This window comes from Gorilla gorilla, chromosome X, assembly GCF_029281585.2.
Source record: "Gorilla gorilla gorilla isolate KB3781 chromosome X, NHGRI_mGorGor1-v2.1_pri, whole genome shotgun sequence".
Taxonomy (NCBI): domain Eukaryota; kingdom Metazoa; phylum Chordata; class Mammalia; order Primates; family Hominidae; genus Gorilla; species Gorilla gorilla.
The window spans coordinates 103572453-103588885 of NC_073247.2; the positions used below are offsets into that span (position 1 = coordinate 103572453).

At 36.2% G+C, this 16433-nt stretch overlaps 1 protein-coding gene across 1 annotated transcript in view; it reads left to right on the forward strand.

Moving 5' to 3' along the window:
* Nucleotides 1-16433, forward strand: part of PCDH11X (protocadherin 11 X-linked) — an 840422-nt gene that overhangs the window by 32669 nt on the left and 791320 nt on the right. The gene's annotated exons all lie outside the window — the stretch shown is intronic.

The following is a 16433-nucleotide window of genomic DNA, read 5'->3' on the forward strand; positions in this document are numbered from 1 at the left end:
TTAAATATCATATACGTCTCCTTTCCTCTGGGTCTTTTCAGGAGTAGTAATTTTATCTGAACTCCAATTTTTCATGTTTGAAGCTTTCATTTTCTTAAAAGATTTGTTTTGAGTTTAAAATGTTAACAGTGAGATTGGATGAGAGGAAGGGGAAGTCTATATTCCAATATACTGATATCATGTAGGGAGAGATGTAAAACAACAACAACAAAAATCCCACAAATTATAGTACGCATAATTTACCTGGATTGGCCTGGATGGCCACACATGTTGTCAGTGGATTGACAATTTCTAAAGAATTGACAGTTTACTGACGGTAAACAATGAAGTTGTAAAGGCCCCTCTGGATCGTGCAAAGATGTCTTTAGGACCATGAGTTATCAGTGTACTGAAAAATTCCAGAAGTGCCTATTTTCAGAACAAATACTTGTTCTGAATACTACAAGCACCCTAGGTAGAGAGACTGTTCTTCCTCAGTTTTGCATTTCCAATGCGTGGTGTACAGAACATACTTTACAAACAGACACCAAACTAACAAACAAGAGAGTATTCTAATGAATAAATATATAGACTTTATTGCACTTGTAGGAATATGATTTGATTTAATAAACTAATAGGCTATCCCCCCAAATGTCCATTTAGATGAATAAAAAATGTTTAGGATTCTATTTAATTAAACCAAATTTGGAAGTAGTGTTCAGTTTCTTGCTTGGGAGGTTTTGATTTATTCAAAAATCATTTAAGTTTGTCCACTTAGTGATTAGCGTGTACTCCAGTGCACCCCCACAACTTTGTCACAATACTCCAATAATGTAATACACTTAAAAATAATATATTTAAATTATTTGTCACAAATACTCATTCTCAGTTTCTCTTGTCCATGTGGCAGAAGATACTGAAATATGTTCCCCTTGGCATTGCTCAAAGAAGAAATCTCTTAAAAGTTCTAATCACTGTTAAATTTCTCAGACATTTTAAGCTTTAGAGAACAAAAGATTTAAACAACTTTTTACATGATTCTTTTTCTTGTTCCCTTCTATTCCCTCCATTACTCCTCTGTCACTTCCATCATTCTCTCCAAGTACATAAATCCACTCTTTATGGTGCCTGGGACCTCCCAGATCCAGTAAATCTTCCCAACCCCTCCCTCTACCTTTCATTCCTTCAAGTTTTCCGTTCATTGAAGTCATTCTCAGTTCCGTTAGTTTTCCCAGATTTCTCCCTGTTCTCTTTGTGTGTCTATAATTCTTCCAAGTCTCTACCCAGTTTTTAAGTTCTCCATCTTTGTTGTCACCATAGTTTTCCCCAGTTAAGTTTTCATAACAACTTGTTGCTCAGACTCTATGAGTGCTTCTTATTTTGTTAGTTCGTCTCAATGCTCAAAATCATTCCTTACCTCTCAATCATCCCTTTTCTCTCTTTAATACCTTCATCCTTTCCAAGTTTTCTCTGCAGTCTTTTCCACATCCTCTGCTCCTACCAGTTTCCCCTTGTGCCTCACAGTTCTTCCCAAATTATTCAAGTCCCTTGCAGGTAGTTGGAATATAACTCATCACATTATTTCCATATTTAGGAACAGCTTAAATTTACAAACTGCCATGAATAAAACAGTCTGTAGCTTAATCATTGACAGTTTAATATAATCTTATTCTTTATTGTGACATTATATATACACCACATTTTATAGACCTGTTATTTGTACCAGGTTTGGTTTTAAGAGAACTTGAGATAGTAGAGGGGAGATACAAAAAATTAACATTCAGGTAGTAAAGCCAAATTAAGCCAAGGTGAAAATTTCTTATTCAACAAGACATTCAGCCCATTCAATTCAAAACAATATTCTGTGTACTGTTTAAGGAGTGGAAGAAAAATAGACGAGTACTGGAATATGCTAATTGAATATTGATGAGATTTGTTTCCATTTTGAAGTTAAAAAAAAAACAAAACTGATTGCTCTAAGACTTTTTCTTGCTGACTGCCATCACCTCAGTTGTCATATTTTAACCACAAATCCCTTAAGCACTTACATTTAACCTTATCCTTACTCTTATGCTTATTCAAATTTTCCCCATGTGATGCTAATCTGAAAATTTCTTAGAGGAAATGAGTTTTGAATTGCTCTGAAGTAGATGATGACCTTTGATGACCAGAGAAGATGTGGAAAATATTATGGCTAGAGAGTAGATGTTGGCTCGGCTGAAGAGGAGAGGTCATGGATTATAAATTAAAGAGAAAGATATTTCTTAGAAGCAGCTAATTGAGGACCTTGAATGCTAGGCCTCGGAGTTTAGATTCTATAGATTTCAAAAGGTAATAAACATAGTTTTTTTGCTTTCAGTTTTTGTTGTTGTTGTTGTTATCGGTTTGGTTTGGTTGTTATATATAATGTTTATCAAAATAATGAATACTTATTTTTCAACACCATAAAAACGTGGAAGTAGACCACAAAAAAGTACTGGTTGGATAGATAATATATTTGGAAATGCTTTGTTTTAAAAAAAAACCTTTTCTTCTGAATAAAAATAGAGAGGAGAAGCAGTTCTTACGTGAAATCTCTAACAGTTCCTCTTGAAAATTAGCAGCTGTACTTAGTGAAAAATTATGAAGGTGCAATGTTGTTGTCAGCTGTAACAGGTTTTAATTATCTTTTTTGTTTTAAAGTCATCAAATTTAGAGATGTCAAATTTTTATTATTTTCAGGACAAAATCATGATGCCATAGTTCACATATTTTAGTTGCAAATACTGTTTCAAAATGCACTTGATTTTGTGAGGTGTTTGCTTTAATATTTTCAACACAGTGCTGGATTACAGAGTTTCAAGATATATTGCACGTATCCAATTAAAATAACTCCCCACTTTCCCTAATTTATACTTGTTCTTTAAAAATTTAAATATTAATTAAAATCATCTAATAAGTTAACATGTTCCCTGTTTTATCAAAAACATTCATTGTTCAGTTTAAGCATTTGAAAACCAATCATAATAATATCTAAAGATAAATGTCACTGGGATATGTCTTTCTCAAAAATGTTATGAAGGGTTATAAAATTTTGAAAAAAAAATTTATTACCAAAATATTACCAAACATACCTTGAAAGTTGAATATAATCATTCCTCTTTTAAAATAAGCTTTTTAATCTAAATTACATGAAAAAAAATTTGTTGCCAAGCTGGGAACAATTATAAAATCACTAACTACCTAAAACAGAGCACACAGTCTTTAAACCTTATAAACATAATTTTAAATCTGAAGATTACATGAAATATGCATTTGATGAAAAGACATTTTGACTTCGCATGTGGAATTGTGATGTAAGATCTTTTAAAGCTGTAGCATTGCTCATAATTGAGATCCATTATGCAAATGATTATGTATTTATGATTAAACCTTCTTTCAATCACAGATGGCTAGAACAAGAAAAGATCTTAGAGATAAATCCCAACGCTACTCACCCTCAGTGAGTAAAATGAGGCACAGAATGACTAAATGACTTGTCCAAAGTCACAGATACCTAAAGGCATAGTTAATACTAGAATTCAAGTCCAGTTAGTTTTTCCCACAGGATTAGACTTGTCTTTGTGAGTGCAGGATATACAAATACCTTTGTTTATTTTTTTTTTAGTTTATAATAACAATATCAACAATTACAAACACATGTAACATTAGTGTTCCAGGAACTGTTCTAAGTACTTTACATATATTAACTCATTTAGTGTACACAATAACACTATAAGGTAGACACAATTGTCAACCCTGTTTTACCCAAAGATACAGAGAATTTAAATGACTTGCATAAAGTCACACAGCTAGTGAGTGGTGGATCTTGGATTTATTATAAAACAAGACCGTCTAGCTCCATAGCTCATTCTAGGACTTCTTTAAAAAATTTAAATTTCTTAATGCCAGGATAGTTTATATTTGGATATAATAACATTTTATGACTTTACTTTTTCAGTAGGGTATAAAAACATTTTTTAGTATTGGAAATTAATGACTGTCTCAATTTCCATATCATATACATTTTGCAATAGCTTTAAATGAATGGTCTTGCTACAATGGATGTGAAGCCCTGAATGAATGGTTTATCTGAAATCATCAATACTGTTCATTAAGACAATTGCAAAAAAATGATCTCTATGGAGTCTTTCAGTTCATTCTATATATGAAAAAATTTTTCATTTATTTTTAAAACTAGAAAATCAAACCGAAAGTATATTTAAATAATGTCTCTATGAAATGTCTTCTGTCAGAATGGTAAAATGAGCTATCAACTAATTATTTTCTCATATACTTGGTAATGACTATGTGAACAAAATTGATTTTGCATTTTCTCATTAATGTGGCACACAACACAGAAATAAAAGTCCTATTTTTTTCTAGCTTGTTTTAGTCTGTGGGCTTAATTGCTAGTTTGAAAGTAATATTAGGTAATATCTTACTCTGTAAGAAAGCATATTTTGACATGTTGACGTGTTAATATATTGACACATGGGAAAGGAATAAATAAATGTAAATGAAAACTAATTAAGCAACATTATATAGTGGATATGGGAAAGGTAAAAAAATATCCCAGCACTTTGGGAGGCCGAGGTGGGTGGATCACCTGAGGTCAGGAGTTTGAGACCAGCCTGGCCAACATGGTGAAGCCCCGTCTCTACCAAAAATACAAAAATTAGCTGGGCGTGATGGTGGGTGCCTATAATCCCAGCTACTTGGTAGGCTGAGGCAGGAGAATCACTTGAACCCGGGAGGCGGAGGTTGCAGTGAGCCAAGATTGCACCACTGCACTCCAGCCTGGGTAATAGAGCGAGACTCAGTCCCCAACCCCCGCCCCAAAAAAAATCTCCAATACGCAAAATGCCTATATAAGTTTGTTTTATGTATAATTATGTAATAAATTCTGAAAATTATCATAAAATTAAAATATTAGAATATAAGATCTTCCATACATTGCCCCAATTTGATTATTCCGTTCAAATAGAATGGAAAGACAAATTAAAATGGAGAAGGACTGACTCATAAGAAATAGCAAGGAATTCCTTTTCTTTTCATTTTTTAGGGAAGAAAGGGATTGGGAACAAGACTATATGTTGTATAGGGAACATTGAAGGATTATATTTCCATTTCAGTGCTTAATGGCTTTTACTAGTTATTTAACTTTTTTCTCTACATTTTTAAAACTCTCAGAGTCTGTGGCTTCATTAAATATTATTTCTTTATAAAACATATATGATAATATGAAAAGTGTTAAATCGGTGGTATTCATTAAGACTGTATCCAGCACTGTGGAGAACTTGGAGGTCAAGGGAAAGTCTGCACAAAAGCAGAAATATGAGGAAATTTGTGAACTGTGTTAGCCAATGTATATTAGTGCTCTGAGTATATATTTAAGGAAGGATGAGGCAATGTGGACTGAGGGACATTGGAGATGGATTAAGAGTGAAAGGGTAATTGGCTATGTTAGAAAACAGTGGCTTGCATTGCATGATTCTGTATCACAGGTACTTATTTATAGTGTGCATGCATTTCTGATATTGCCTAAAGCAAGACAGTGACGAAGTTACATAGTTGTCTATTAGGATATTTGTCCTATACCCTTCAGTTTTCTGTTTGAGGTTTTTGAAGGATTCATGATTTCTATCATGCATCATATTCTTCATACTATCTGTATAAGGATTATGATGGTGATAAATGAGAAGAACATGGTGAGTATTCCAAACTCCTATTGACCCTACCCAATATACTAAAGATTATCAAGTGGAGAGTTATTTTGGTATATTACCACTTCATAATTTTTATGTCTCAGATACAGTACATTTATTTATATAGCATATCACATAGGTTTTACTGGGATCATATAATGTTTTATGAAATAATTCTATTTTAAGATGCTATTTACTTATAACTATAAAACTGTGCATTTTTGTTCTCTCAGAGGATCTGGAACAGTGTGATTTCTAACTTAAAATGAGGGGAGATTTGATTGTTTCTTCTTGAGTTAACAAGTTACCAATATCTTAAAAATATTCACTGCCTAATAGTTTCAAAATTTAGAATCATAAAATACTACTCATTTCTAAATGATTCAAGAATACATTTTACTGTACTATTTAATTTTATACCTTTTTTGTCCCCTGCCTATGAATTGGATATTCTAGCCATCATTTCACTGTCCTGGGTGCAGGCATAGTTGAAGGTTACTGACCTTCTGATCTAGATTAGTACTGTCCAACAGAACTTTCTGTCGTAATAGAAATATTCTATAATCTGTGCTGTCCAGTGCTTAAGTCCTTAGCCTTATTGGACAATTGAGCACTTAAAATGTGCTTAGTACAACTAAGGGATTGAATTTTTAATCTGACTTAAATTTACTTTTAACAGCTACACACAGCAAGAGGTACTATATTGGACTGCACAGCTCTAGATGCTTATAGTCTAAATATAACTATTGTATGGAAAAGAGAGTTCTTTCTTCAAGGCATAATCAATCACCTTCGTTTCTAATTTTGTTCTTGTGCTATCTATAAATCAAGTCCTGATGCAAAGTAATTTCATCATGAAGAGCACTGGTCTTTATTTTCCAGGGTTGTCAGGTTATATAAAGAATTAATGTACCCTGTGATCGCAATTTCCTAGAGTGAGTGGCAGTTTTTGCAAGTGTAAAATAGTTGTGTTTGTTGTAACTTCTTCTATGATATCTATTAAGGAGTTGGATATCTCTGAAAAGAAAATATAACATATTTCAGCATTTCTAATATTTTCTGGAATAGGAAAATATTTTACGTTTATCAGCTATAAAGAAATTATAATTTAAAATGAAATACTGGCCATTTTCACATATTTTGTACTCTGTGACAAACTGAAATCATTACAGAGTATGTTATAATTCTAAAAACCAAAAAGTCTCCCAAGTAATTGGAGCCTCTAGTACCTAATCAAAAGAATGGTGTCTTTTATTTTCTTTTTTCGTAATCTCTTTTTCTAAACCAATGTGAGATCAAATTACGTTTTTTATAAGCAGTGCAATAGCTAAATAAAAATAACAATAACCGCAAATGCATGAAGAATTTTTTTTTTATCTGAATGTATTACTCACTTAAAACTGCATTGGTGGACTGGGCACGATGGCTCACGCCTGTAATCCCAGCACTTAGGGAGGCTGAGGCCGGTGGATCATGAGGTCAGGAGATCAAAACCATCCTGGCTAACATGGTGAAACCCCATCTCTACTAAAAAAAAATACAAAAAATTAGCCGGGCATGGTGGCACACGCCTGTAGTCCCAGCTACTCGGGAGGCTGAGGCAGGAGAATCTCTTGAACCTGGGAGGTTGCAGTGAGCCAAAATCGCACCACTGCACTCCAGCCTGGGCGACAGAGTGAGACTCCATCTCAAAAAAAAAAAAATGTATTGGTATGGAACGCAATGAAAGTTCTATTTTGGGGCTGCCTTAATGTGAGATTAACCCTGATCACACCACTTGCATTTCAACTATTGTTTAGTATGATGGCATTTCAATTGGCAGTTTTCCTTACAGTGATCTGTCTACACATGCATGCACATAAATGCACACAAGGGCATATGTTCACAGTGAAACACAGACATTATTATTTTAAACATACAAATAAAGCATCTCATGAATATTTCTCAATTACAAGTTGGCTAGTGTTTGTTAGTCCAGCAAGCAATACTGTATCCAACTCTGTAGAGGCGGAACTTGTATATTCTTGATTTCCCATTTGATGGTTACTTAGAATTGTTTTGAGGTTAATGCACTTCTTGATTTATAAATAAAAGGGGGGTTGCATTTCATTCTTCTTCCAATATACTAGTATATTACCCCTTTGAAGGCTTGTTTTTTACTTGTGGTGAGAAGGCATGGAATATGCTGAATGAAGGCTAATGATAAAAGAAATCATTTTTCATTTCTTAATGAGTTGGAGTGGGGTTTGTGGTTGTCCTAAGTGAGAAATAGAAAAAAAAATTTAAAGAAGAGGAATCTAAAAATATTGTGAAAACATGTAGGATTAGTTAAATTAATTTAAATATTTTACTTACTAATAGTTTGAAAAACTGATTTCCTAAGAACCACTTAGTATAATTTGTAGTGAAAATAACTACAGGTGAAGATCATGCATAAAATATACTCTCACCAGAAAACTTTAGGTTTTTGAATAAAATGGAATTCATAAAATAATGGACACTCCAAGTTATTATAAATCACTCCGATTATTTCTTGAAGTCTTTGCTGGTTGTTGTAGTGATATATTCTTGGAGGAAAAGGTTTAAAACAAAAGAATTGGTGACCCGAATCTCCAGCAAGCATTTCTTTTTTTTTTCTTTCTTTTTTTTATTTTTATTTATTTTTTTTTATTATTATACTTTAAGTTTTAGGGTACATGTGCACATTGTGCAGGTTAGTTACATACGTATACATGTGCCATGCTGGTGCGTTGCACCCACTAATTCGTCATCTAGCATTAGGTATATCTCCTAATGTTATCCCTCCCCGCTCCCCCAACCCCACAGAGTGTGATGTTCCCCTTCCTGTGTCCATGTGATCTCATTGTTCAATTCCCACCTATGAGTGAGAATATGTGGTGTTTGGTTTTTTGTTCTTGCGATAGTTTACTGAGAATTATGATTTCCAATTTCATCCATGTCCCTACAAAGGACATGAACTCATCATTTTTTATGGCTGCATAGTATTCCATGGTGTATATGTGCCACATTTTCTTAATCCAGTCTATCATTGTTGGACATTTGGGTTGGTTCCAAGTCTTTGCTATTGTGAATAATGCCGCAATAAACATATGTGTGCATGTGTCTTTATAGCAGCATGATTTATAGTCCTTTGGGTATATACCCAGTAATGGGATGGCTGGGTCAAATGGTATTTCTAGTTCTAGATCCCTGAGGAATCGCCACACTGACTTCCAAATGCTTGAACTAGTTTACAGTCCCACCAACAGTGTAAAAGTGTTCCTATTTCTCCACATCCTCTCCAGCACCTGCTGTTTCCTGACTTTTTAATGATTGCCATTCTAACTGGTGTGAGATGGTATCTCACTGTGGTTTTGATTTGCATTTCTCTTATGGCCAGTGATGATGAGCATTTTTTCATGTGTTTTTTTGGCTGCATAAATGTCTTCTTTTGAGAAGTGTCTGTTCATGTCCTTTGCCCACTTTTTGATGGGGTTGTTTGTTTTTTTCATGTAAATTTGTTGGAGTTCATTGTAGATTCTGGATATTAGCCCTTTGTCAGATGAATAGGTTGCGAAAATTTTCTCCCATTTTGTAGGTTGCCTGTTCACTCTGATGGTAGTTTCTTTTGCTGTGCAGAAGCACTTTAGTTTAATTAGATCCCATTTGTCAATTTTGTCTTTTGTTGCCATTGCTTTTGGTGTTTTAGACATGAAGTCCTTGCCCATGCCTATGTCCTGAATGGTAATGACTAGGTTTTCTTCTAGGGTTTTTATGGTTTTAGGTCTAACGTTTAAGTCTTTAATCCATCTTGAATTGATTTTTGTGTAAGGTGTAAGGAAGGGATCCAGTTTCAGCTTTCTACATACGGCTAGCCAGTTTTCCCAGCACCATTTATTAAATAGGGAATCCTTTCCTCATTGCTTGTTTTTCTCAGGTTTGTCAAAGATCAGATAGTTGTAGATATGCGGCGTTATTTCTGAGGGCTCTGTTCTGTTCCATTGATCTATATCTCTGTTTTGGTACCAGTACCATTCTGTTTTGGTTACTCTAGCCTTGTAGTATAGTTTGAATTCAGGTATTGTGATGCCTCCAGCTTTGTTCTTTTGGCTTAGGATTGACTTGGTGATGCGGGCTCTTTTTTGGTTCCATATGAACTTTAAAGTAGTTTTTTCCAATTCTGTGAAGAAAGTCATTGGTAGCTTGATGGGGATGGCATTGAATCTATAAATTACCTTGGGCAGTATGGCCATTTTCATGATATTGATTCTTCCTACCCATGAGCATGGAATGTTCTTCCATTTGTTTGTATCCTCTTTTATTTCCTTGAGCAGTGGTTTGTAGTTCTCCTTGAAGAGGTCCTTCACATCCCTTGTAAGCTGGATTCCTAGGTATTTTATTCTCTGTGAAGCAATTGTGAATGGGAGTTCACTCATGATTTGGCTCTCTATTTGTCTGTTGGTGTATAAGAATGCTTGTGATTTTTGTACATTGATTTTGTATCCTGAGACTTTGCTGAAGTTGCTTATCAACTTAAGGAGATTTTGGGCTGAGACAATGGGGTTTTCTAGATATACAATCATGTCGTCTGCAAACAGGGACAATTTGACTTCCTCTTTTCCTAATTGAATACCCTTTATTTCCTTCTCCTGCCTAATTGCCCTGGCCAGAACTTCCAACACTATGTTGAATAGGAGTAGTGAGAGAGGGCATCCCTGTCTTGTGCCTGTTTTCAAAGGGAATGCTTCCAGTTTTTGCCCATTCAGTATGATATTGGCTTTGGGTTTGTCATAGATAGCTCTTATTATTTTGAAATACGTCCCATCAATACCTAATTTATTGAGAGTTTTTAGCATGAAGGGTTGTTGAATTTTGTCAAAGGCCTTTTCTGCATCTATTGAGATAATCATGTGGTTTTTGTCTTTGGATCTGTTTATATGCTGGATTACATTTATTGATTTGCATATATTGAACCAGCCTTGCATCCCAGGGATGAAGCCCACTGGATCATGGTGGATGAGCTTGTTGATGTGCTCCTGGATTCGTTTTGCCAGTATTTTATTGAGAATTTTTGCCTCAATGTTCATCAGGGATATTGGTCTAAAATTCTCTTTTTTGGTTGTGTCTCTGCCCGGCTTTGGTATCAGAATGATGCTGGCCTCATAAAATGAGTTAGGGAGGATTCCCTCTTTTTCTATTGATTGGAATAGTTTCAGAAGGAATGGTACCAGTTCCTCCTTGTACCTCTGGTAGAATTCGGCTGTGAATCCATCTGGTTCTGGACTCTTTTTGGTTGGTAAGCTATTGATTATTGCTACAATTTCAGATCCTGTTATTGGTCTATTCAGAGATTCAACTTCTTCCTGGTTTAGTCTTGGGAGAGTGTATGTGTCAAGGAATTTATCCATTTCTTCTAGATTTTCTAGTTTATTTGCATAGAGGTGCTTGTAGTATTCTCTGATGGTAGTTTGTATTTCTGTGGGATCGGTGGTGATATCCCCTTTATCATTTTTTATTGCGTCTATTTGATTCTTCTTTTCTTCTTTATTAGTCTTGCTAGCGGTCTATCAATTTTGTTGATCCTTTCAAAAAACCAGCTCCTGGATTCATTAATTTTTTGAAGGGTTTTTTGTGTCTCTATTTCCTTCAGTTCTGCTCTGATTTTAGTTATTTCTTGCCTTCTGCTAGCTTTTGAATGTGTTTGCTCTTGCTTTTCTAGTTCTTTTAATTGTGATGTTAGGGTGTCAATTTTTTATCTTTCCTGCTTTCTCTTGTGGACATTTAGTGCTATAAATTTCCCTCTACACACTGCTTTCAATGTGTCCCAGAGATTCTGGTACGTTGTGTCTTTGTTCTCGTTGGTTTCAAAGAACATCTTTATTTCTGCCTTCATTTCGTTATGTACCCAGTAGTCATTCAGGAGCAGGTTGTTCAGTTTCCATGTAGTTGAGCAGTTTTGAGTGAGATTCTTAATCCTGAGTTCTAGCTTGATTGCACTGTGGTCTGAGAGATAGTTTGTTATAATTTCTGTTCTTTTACATTTGCTGAGGAGAGCTTTACTTCCAAGTATGTGGTCAGTTTTGGAATAGGTGCGGTGTGGTGCTGAAAAAAAATGTATATTCTGTTGATTTGGGGTGGAGAGTTCTGTAGATGTCTATTAGGTCCGCTTGGTGCAGAGCTGAGTTCAATTCCTGCGTATCCTTGTTAACTTTCTGTGTCGTTGATCTGTCTAATGTTGACAGTGGGGTGTTAAAGTCTCCCATTATTAATGTGTGGGAGTCTAAGTCTCTTTGTAGGTCACTCAGGACTTGCTTTATGAATCTGGGTGCTCCTGTATTGGGTGCATATATATTTAGGATAGTTAGCTCTTCTTGTTGAATTGATCCCTTTACCATTATGTAATGGCCTTCTTTGTCTCTTTTGATCTTTGTTGGTTTAAAGTCTGTTTTATCAGAGACTAGGATTGCAATCCCTGCCTTTTTTTGTTTTCCATTTGCTTGGTAGATCTTCCTCTATCCTTTTATTATGAGCCTATGTGTGTCTCTGCACGTGAGATGGGCTTCCTGAATACAGCACACTAATGGGTCTTGACTCTTTATCCAATGTGCCAGTCTGTGTCTTTTAATTGGAGCATTTAGTCCATTTACATTTAAAGTTAATAGTGTTATGTGTGAATTTGATCCTGTCATCATGATGTTAGCTGGTTATTTTGCTTGTTAGTTGATGCAGTTTCTTTTTAGTCTCGATAGTCTTTACATTTTGGCATGATTTTGCAGCGGCTGGTACTGGTTGTTCCTTTCCATGTTTAGCGCTTCCTTCAGCAGCTCTTTTAGGGCAGGCCTGGTGGTGACAAAATCTCTCAGCATTTGCTTGTCTGTAAAGTATTGTATTTCTCCTTCACTTATGAAGCTTAGTTTGGCTGGGTATGAAATTCTGGGTTGAAAATTCTTTTCTTTAAGAATGTTGAATATTGGCCCCCACTCTCTTCTGGCTTGTAGGGTTTCTGCCGAGAGATCCGCTGTTAGTCTGATGGGCTTCCCTTTGAGGGTAATCCGACCTTTCTCTCTGGCTGCCCTTAACATTTTTTCCTTCATTTCAACTTTGGTGAATCTGACAATTATGTGCCTTGGAGTTGCTCTTCTCGAGGATTATCTTTGTGGCGTTCTCTGTATTTCCTGAATTTGAATGTTGGCCTACCTTGCTAAATTGGGGAAGTTCTCCTGGATAATATCCTGCAGAGTGTTTTCCAACTTGGTTCCATTCTCCCCATCACTTTCAGGTACACCAATCAGTCGTAAATTTGGTCTTTTCACATAGTCCCATATTTCTTGGAGGCTTTGCTCGTTTCTTTTTATTGTTTTTTCTCTAAACTTCCCTTCTCGCTTCATTTCATTCATTTCATCTTCCATTGCTGATACCCTTTCTTCCAGTTGATCGCATCGGCTCCTGAGGCTTCTGCATTCTTCATGTAGTTCTCGAGCCTTGGTTTTTAGCTCCATCAGCTCCTTTAAGCACTTCTCTGTATTGGTTATTCTAGTTATACATTCTTCTAAATTTTTTTCAAAGTTTTCAACTTCTTTGCCTTTGGTTTGAATGTCCTCCCATAGCTCAGAGTAATTTGATCGTCTGAAGCCTTCTTCTCTCAGCTCGTCAAAGTCATTCTCTGTCCAGCTTTGTTCCATTGATGGTGAAGAGCTGTGTTCTTTTGGAGGAGGAGAGGCGCTCTGCTTTTTAGAGTTTCCAGTTTTTCTGTTCTGTTTTTTCCCCATCTTTGTGGTTTTATCTACTTTTGGTCTTTGATGATGGTGATGTACAGATGGGTTTTTGGTGTGGATGTCCTTTCTGTTTGTTAGTTTTCCTTCTAACAGACAGGACCCTCAGCTGCAGGTCTGTTGGAGTACCCTGCAGTGTGAGGTGTCAGTGTGCCCCTGCTGGGGGGTGCCTCCCAGTTAGGCTGCTCGGGGGTCAGGGGTCAGGGACCCACTTGAGGAGGCAGTCTGCCCGTTCTCAGATCTCCAGCTGCCTGCTGGGAGAACCACTGCTCTCTTCAAAGCTGTCAGACAGGGACATTTAAGTCTGCAGAGGTTACTGCTGTCTTTTTGTTTGTCTGTGCCCTGCCCCCAGAGGTGGAGCCTACAGAGGCTGGCAGTCCTCCTTGAGCTGTGGTGGGCTCCACCCAGTTCGAGCTTCCCGGCTGCTTTGTTTACCTAAGCAAGCCTGGGCAATGGCGGGCGCCCCTCCCCCAGCCTCGCTACCGCCTTGCAGTTTGATCTCAGACTGCTGTGCTAGCAATCAGCGAGACTCCGTGGGCGTAGGACCTTCCGAGCCAGGTGCAGGATATAATCTCGTGGTGCGCCAGTTTTTAAGCCCTTCAGAAAAGCGCAGTTTTCGGGTGGGAGTGACCCGATTTTCCAGGTGCCGTCTGTCACCCCTTTCTTTGATTAGGAAAGGGAACTCCCTGACCCCTTGCACTTCCCAAGTGAGGCAATGCCTCGCCCTGCTTCGGCTCACACACGTTTCACGCACCCACTGACCTGTGCCCACTGTGTGGCACTCCCTAGTGAGATGAACCTGGTACCTCAGATGGAAATGCAGAAATCACCCGTCTTCTGCGTCGCTCACGCTGGGAGCTGTAGACCGGAGCTGTTCCTATTCGGCCATCTTGGCTCCTCCCTCCAGCAAGCATTTCTTAAGCACTTACTGTGTATTTGGTACAGTGCCCATGAACTGCTAAGTTAAATATAATGTCTTAAAATTGTTGGTATATATTTGGAATGATTCATTTGCTTTGAGTTGAGATTCATAATATAAAATATTATGGATCTATATAGTTGTTTCCATTTAAAACTGATATTTATAGAGAATAAATTTTATATCTAAATTGTTATTTTTGAAGAGCTCAATCTTTGTGTATTATGTAGGGAGTTGTCTTGAAGAATGTCTAATTTTTACCGCTCATCTTTTTGCACTTTCAAATATACTAATACTTTTGAAGCAGGACCCAACAGGCCTTCTCTAAAATTAAGTTTTCTCACATGTAGCAAGGTTATTTTGAATGCCCAAATTGAAGTTTAAATGGTTAATATTACATTTATATTTGGAGTTAAAATGTATTAAGACACAGTTGAAATAGTAACTCTTTATAAGTATGAAGAATATTGCTAAATAGAGAAAACATTTTCTTATGTATTTACCTAGATGAAAGAGAAAGGAAAAATTATACAAACACTAACATTTATACCTTATCTTTGTATGAACATCTTGTAAATACATTTGAATTTTCTCTTATAGATGCTATTCCTTCCTGAAAACCAGGCTGAACCCAGTACATGCTTTTATTGTGAAACTAAAGAACACACAAGAAGTAGGGTTTATTTTAACTTATAAATGCAAATTCCATTTTACTTATTTTTTAATGGGAAAAATATTTGCTTTATTTCTTTAACTTTTATTTTAGGTTCAGGTATGCATGTGCGGGTTTGTTATATAGGTAAGCTCATGCCACAGGAGTTTGTTATACAAATTATTTCATCACCCAGGTGCTAAGACTAGTACGGAATTTTTTTTTTCTGCTCTTCTCCCTCCTCCCACGCTCCATGCTCAATTAGTCCCTAGAGTCTGTTGTTCCCTTTTTTGTGTGTATCAGTTCTCATCATTTACATCCCACTTAAAAATGAGAACATTCAATATTTGGTTTTCTGTTCCTGCATTAGTTTGCTGAGGATAATGGTCTCCAGTTCCATCCATGGTCTTGCAAAGGACATGATCTCCTTAGTTTTTATTGCTGCATAGTATTCCATGATGTATATGTACCACATTTTCTTTATTCAGTCTGTTATTGATGGACATTTAGGTTGATTCTATGTATTTACTATTGTGAATAGTGCTGCAGTGAACATTTGTGTGCATGTGTCTTTATGGTAAAATGATTTATATTCCTCTGGGTAGTTACCCAGTAATGGGATTACTGGTCAAATGGTAGTTCTGGTTTTACGTCTTTGAGGAATCACTATGCTGCTTCCCACTATAGTTGAACTAATTTACACTCCCACCAACATTGTAAAAGTATTCTCTTTTCTCTGCAACCTCGCCAGCATATGTTATTTTTGACTTGTTAATGGTAGCCATTCTGACTAGTGTGAGATGATATCTCCTTGGTGTTTTGATTTGCATTTCTCTAATGATCAGTGATATTGAGCTTTTTTTCATATGCTTGCTGGACACATGTAAGTCTTCTTTTGAAAAGTGTCTCCTCATGTCCTTTGCCTACTTGTTCATGGGGTTGTTTTTTTCTTGTAAACTTAAGTTCCTTATAAATGCTGGATATTAGACCTTTGTCAGATGCATAGTTAGCAAATATTTTCTCCCATTCTGTAGACTGTCTGTTTACTCTGTTGATGGTTTCTTTTGCTCTGCAGAAGCTCTTAAATTTAATTAGATCCCATTTGTCAATTTTGCTTTTGTTGTGATTGTTTTTGGCATGTTCATCATGAAATCTTTGCCACTTCCTTTGTCCAGGATGGAATTCCCTAGGTTGTCTTCCAAGGTTTTATAGTTTTGGGTTTTATGGATATTTAATTCATCTTGAGTTGACTTTTGTATGTGGTGTAAGAAAGGGGTCCAGTTTCAATTGTCTGCACATGGCTACCCAGATGTCCCAGCCCGATTTGTTGTGTAAGGAGTCTTTTCCCTATTGCTTGTTTTCTTCAGCTTTGTGGATGATCACGT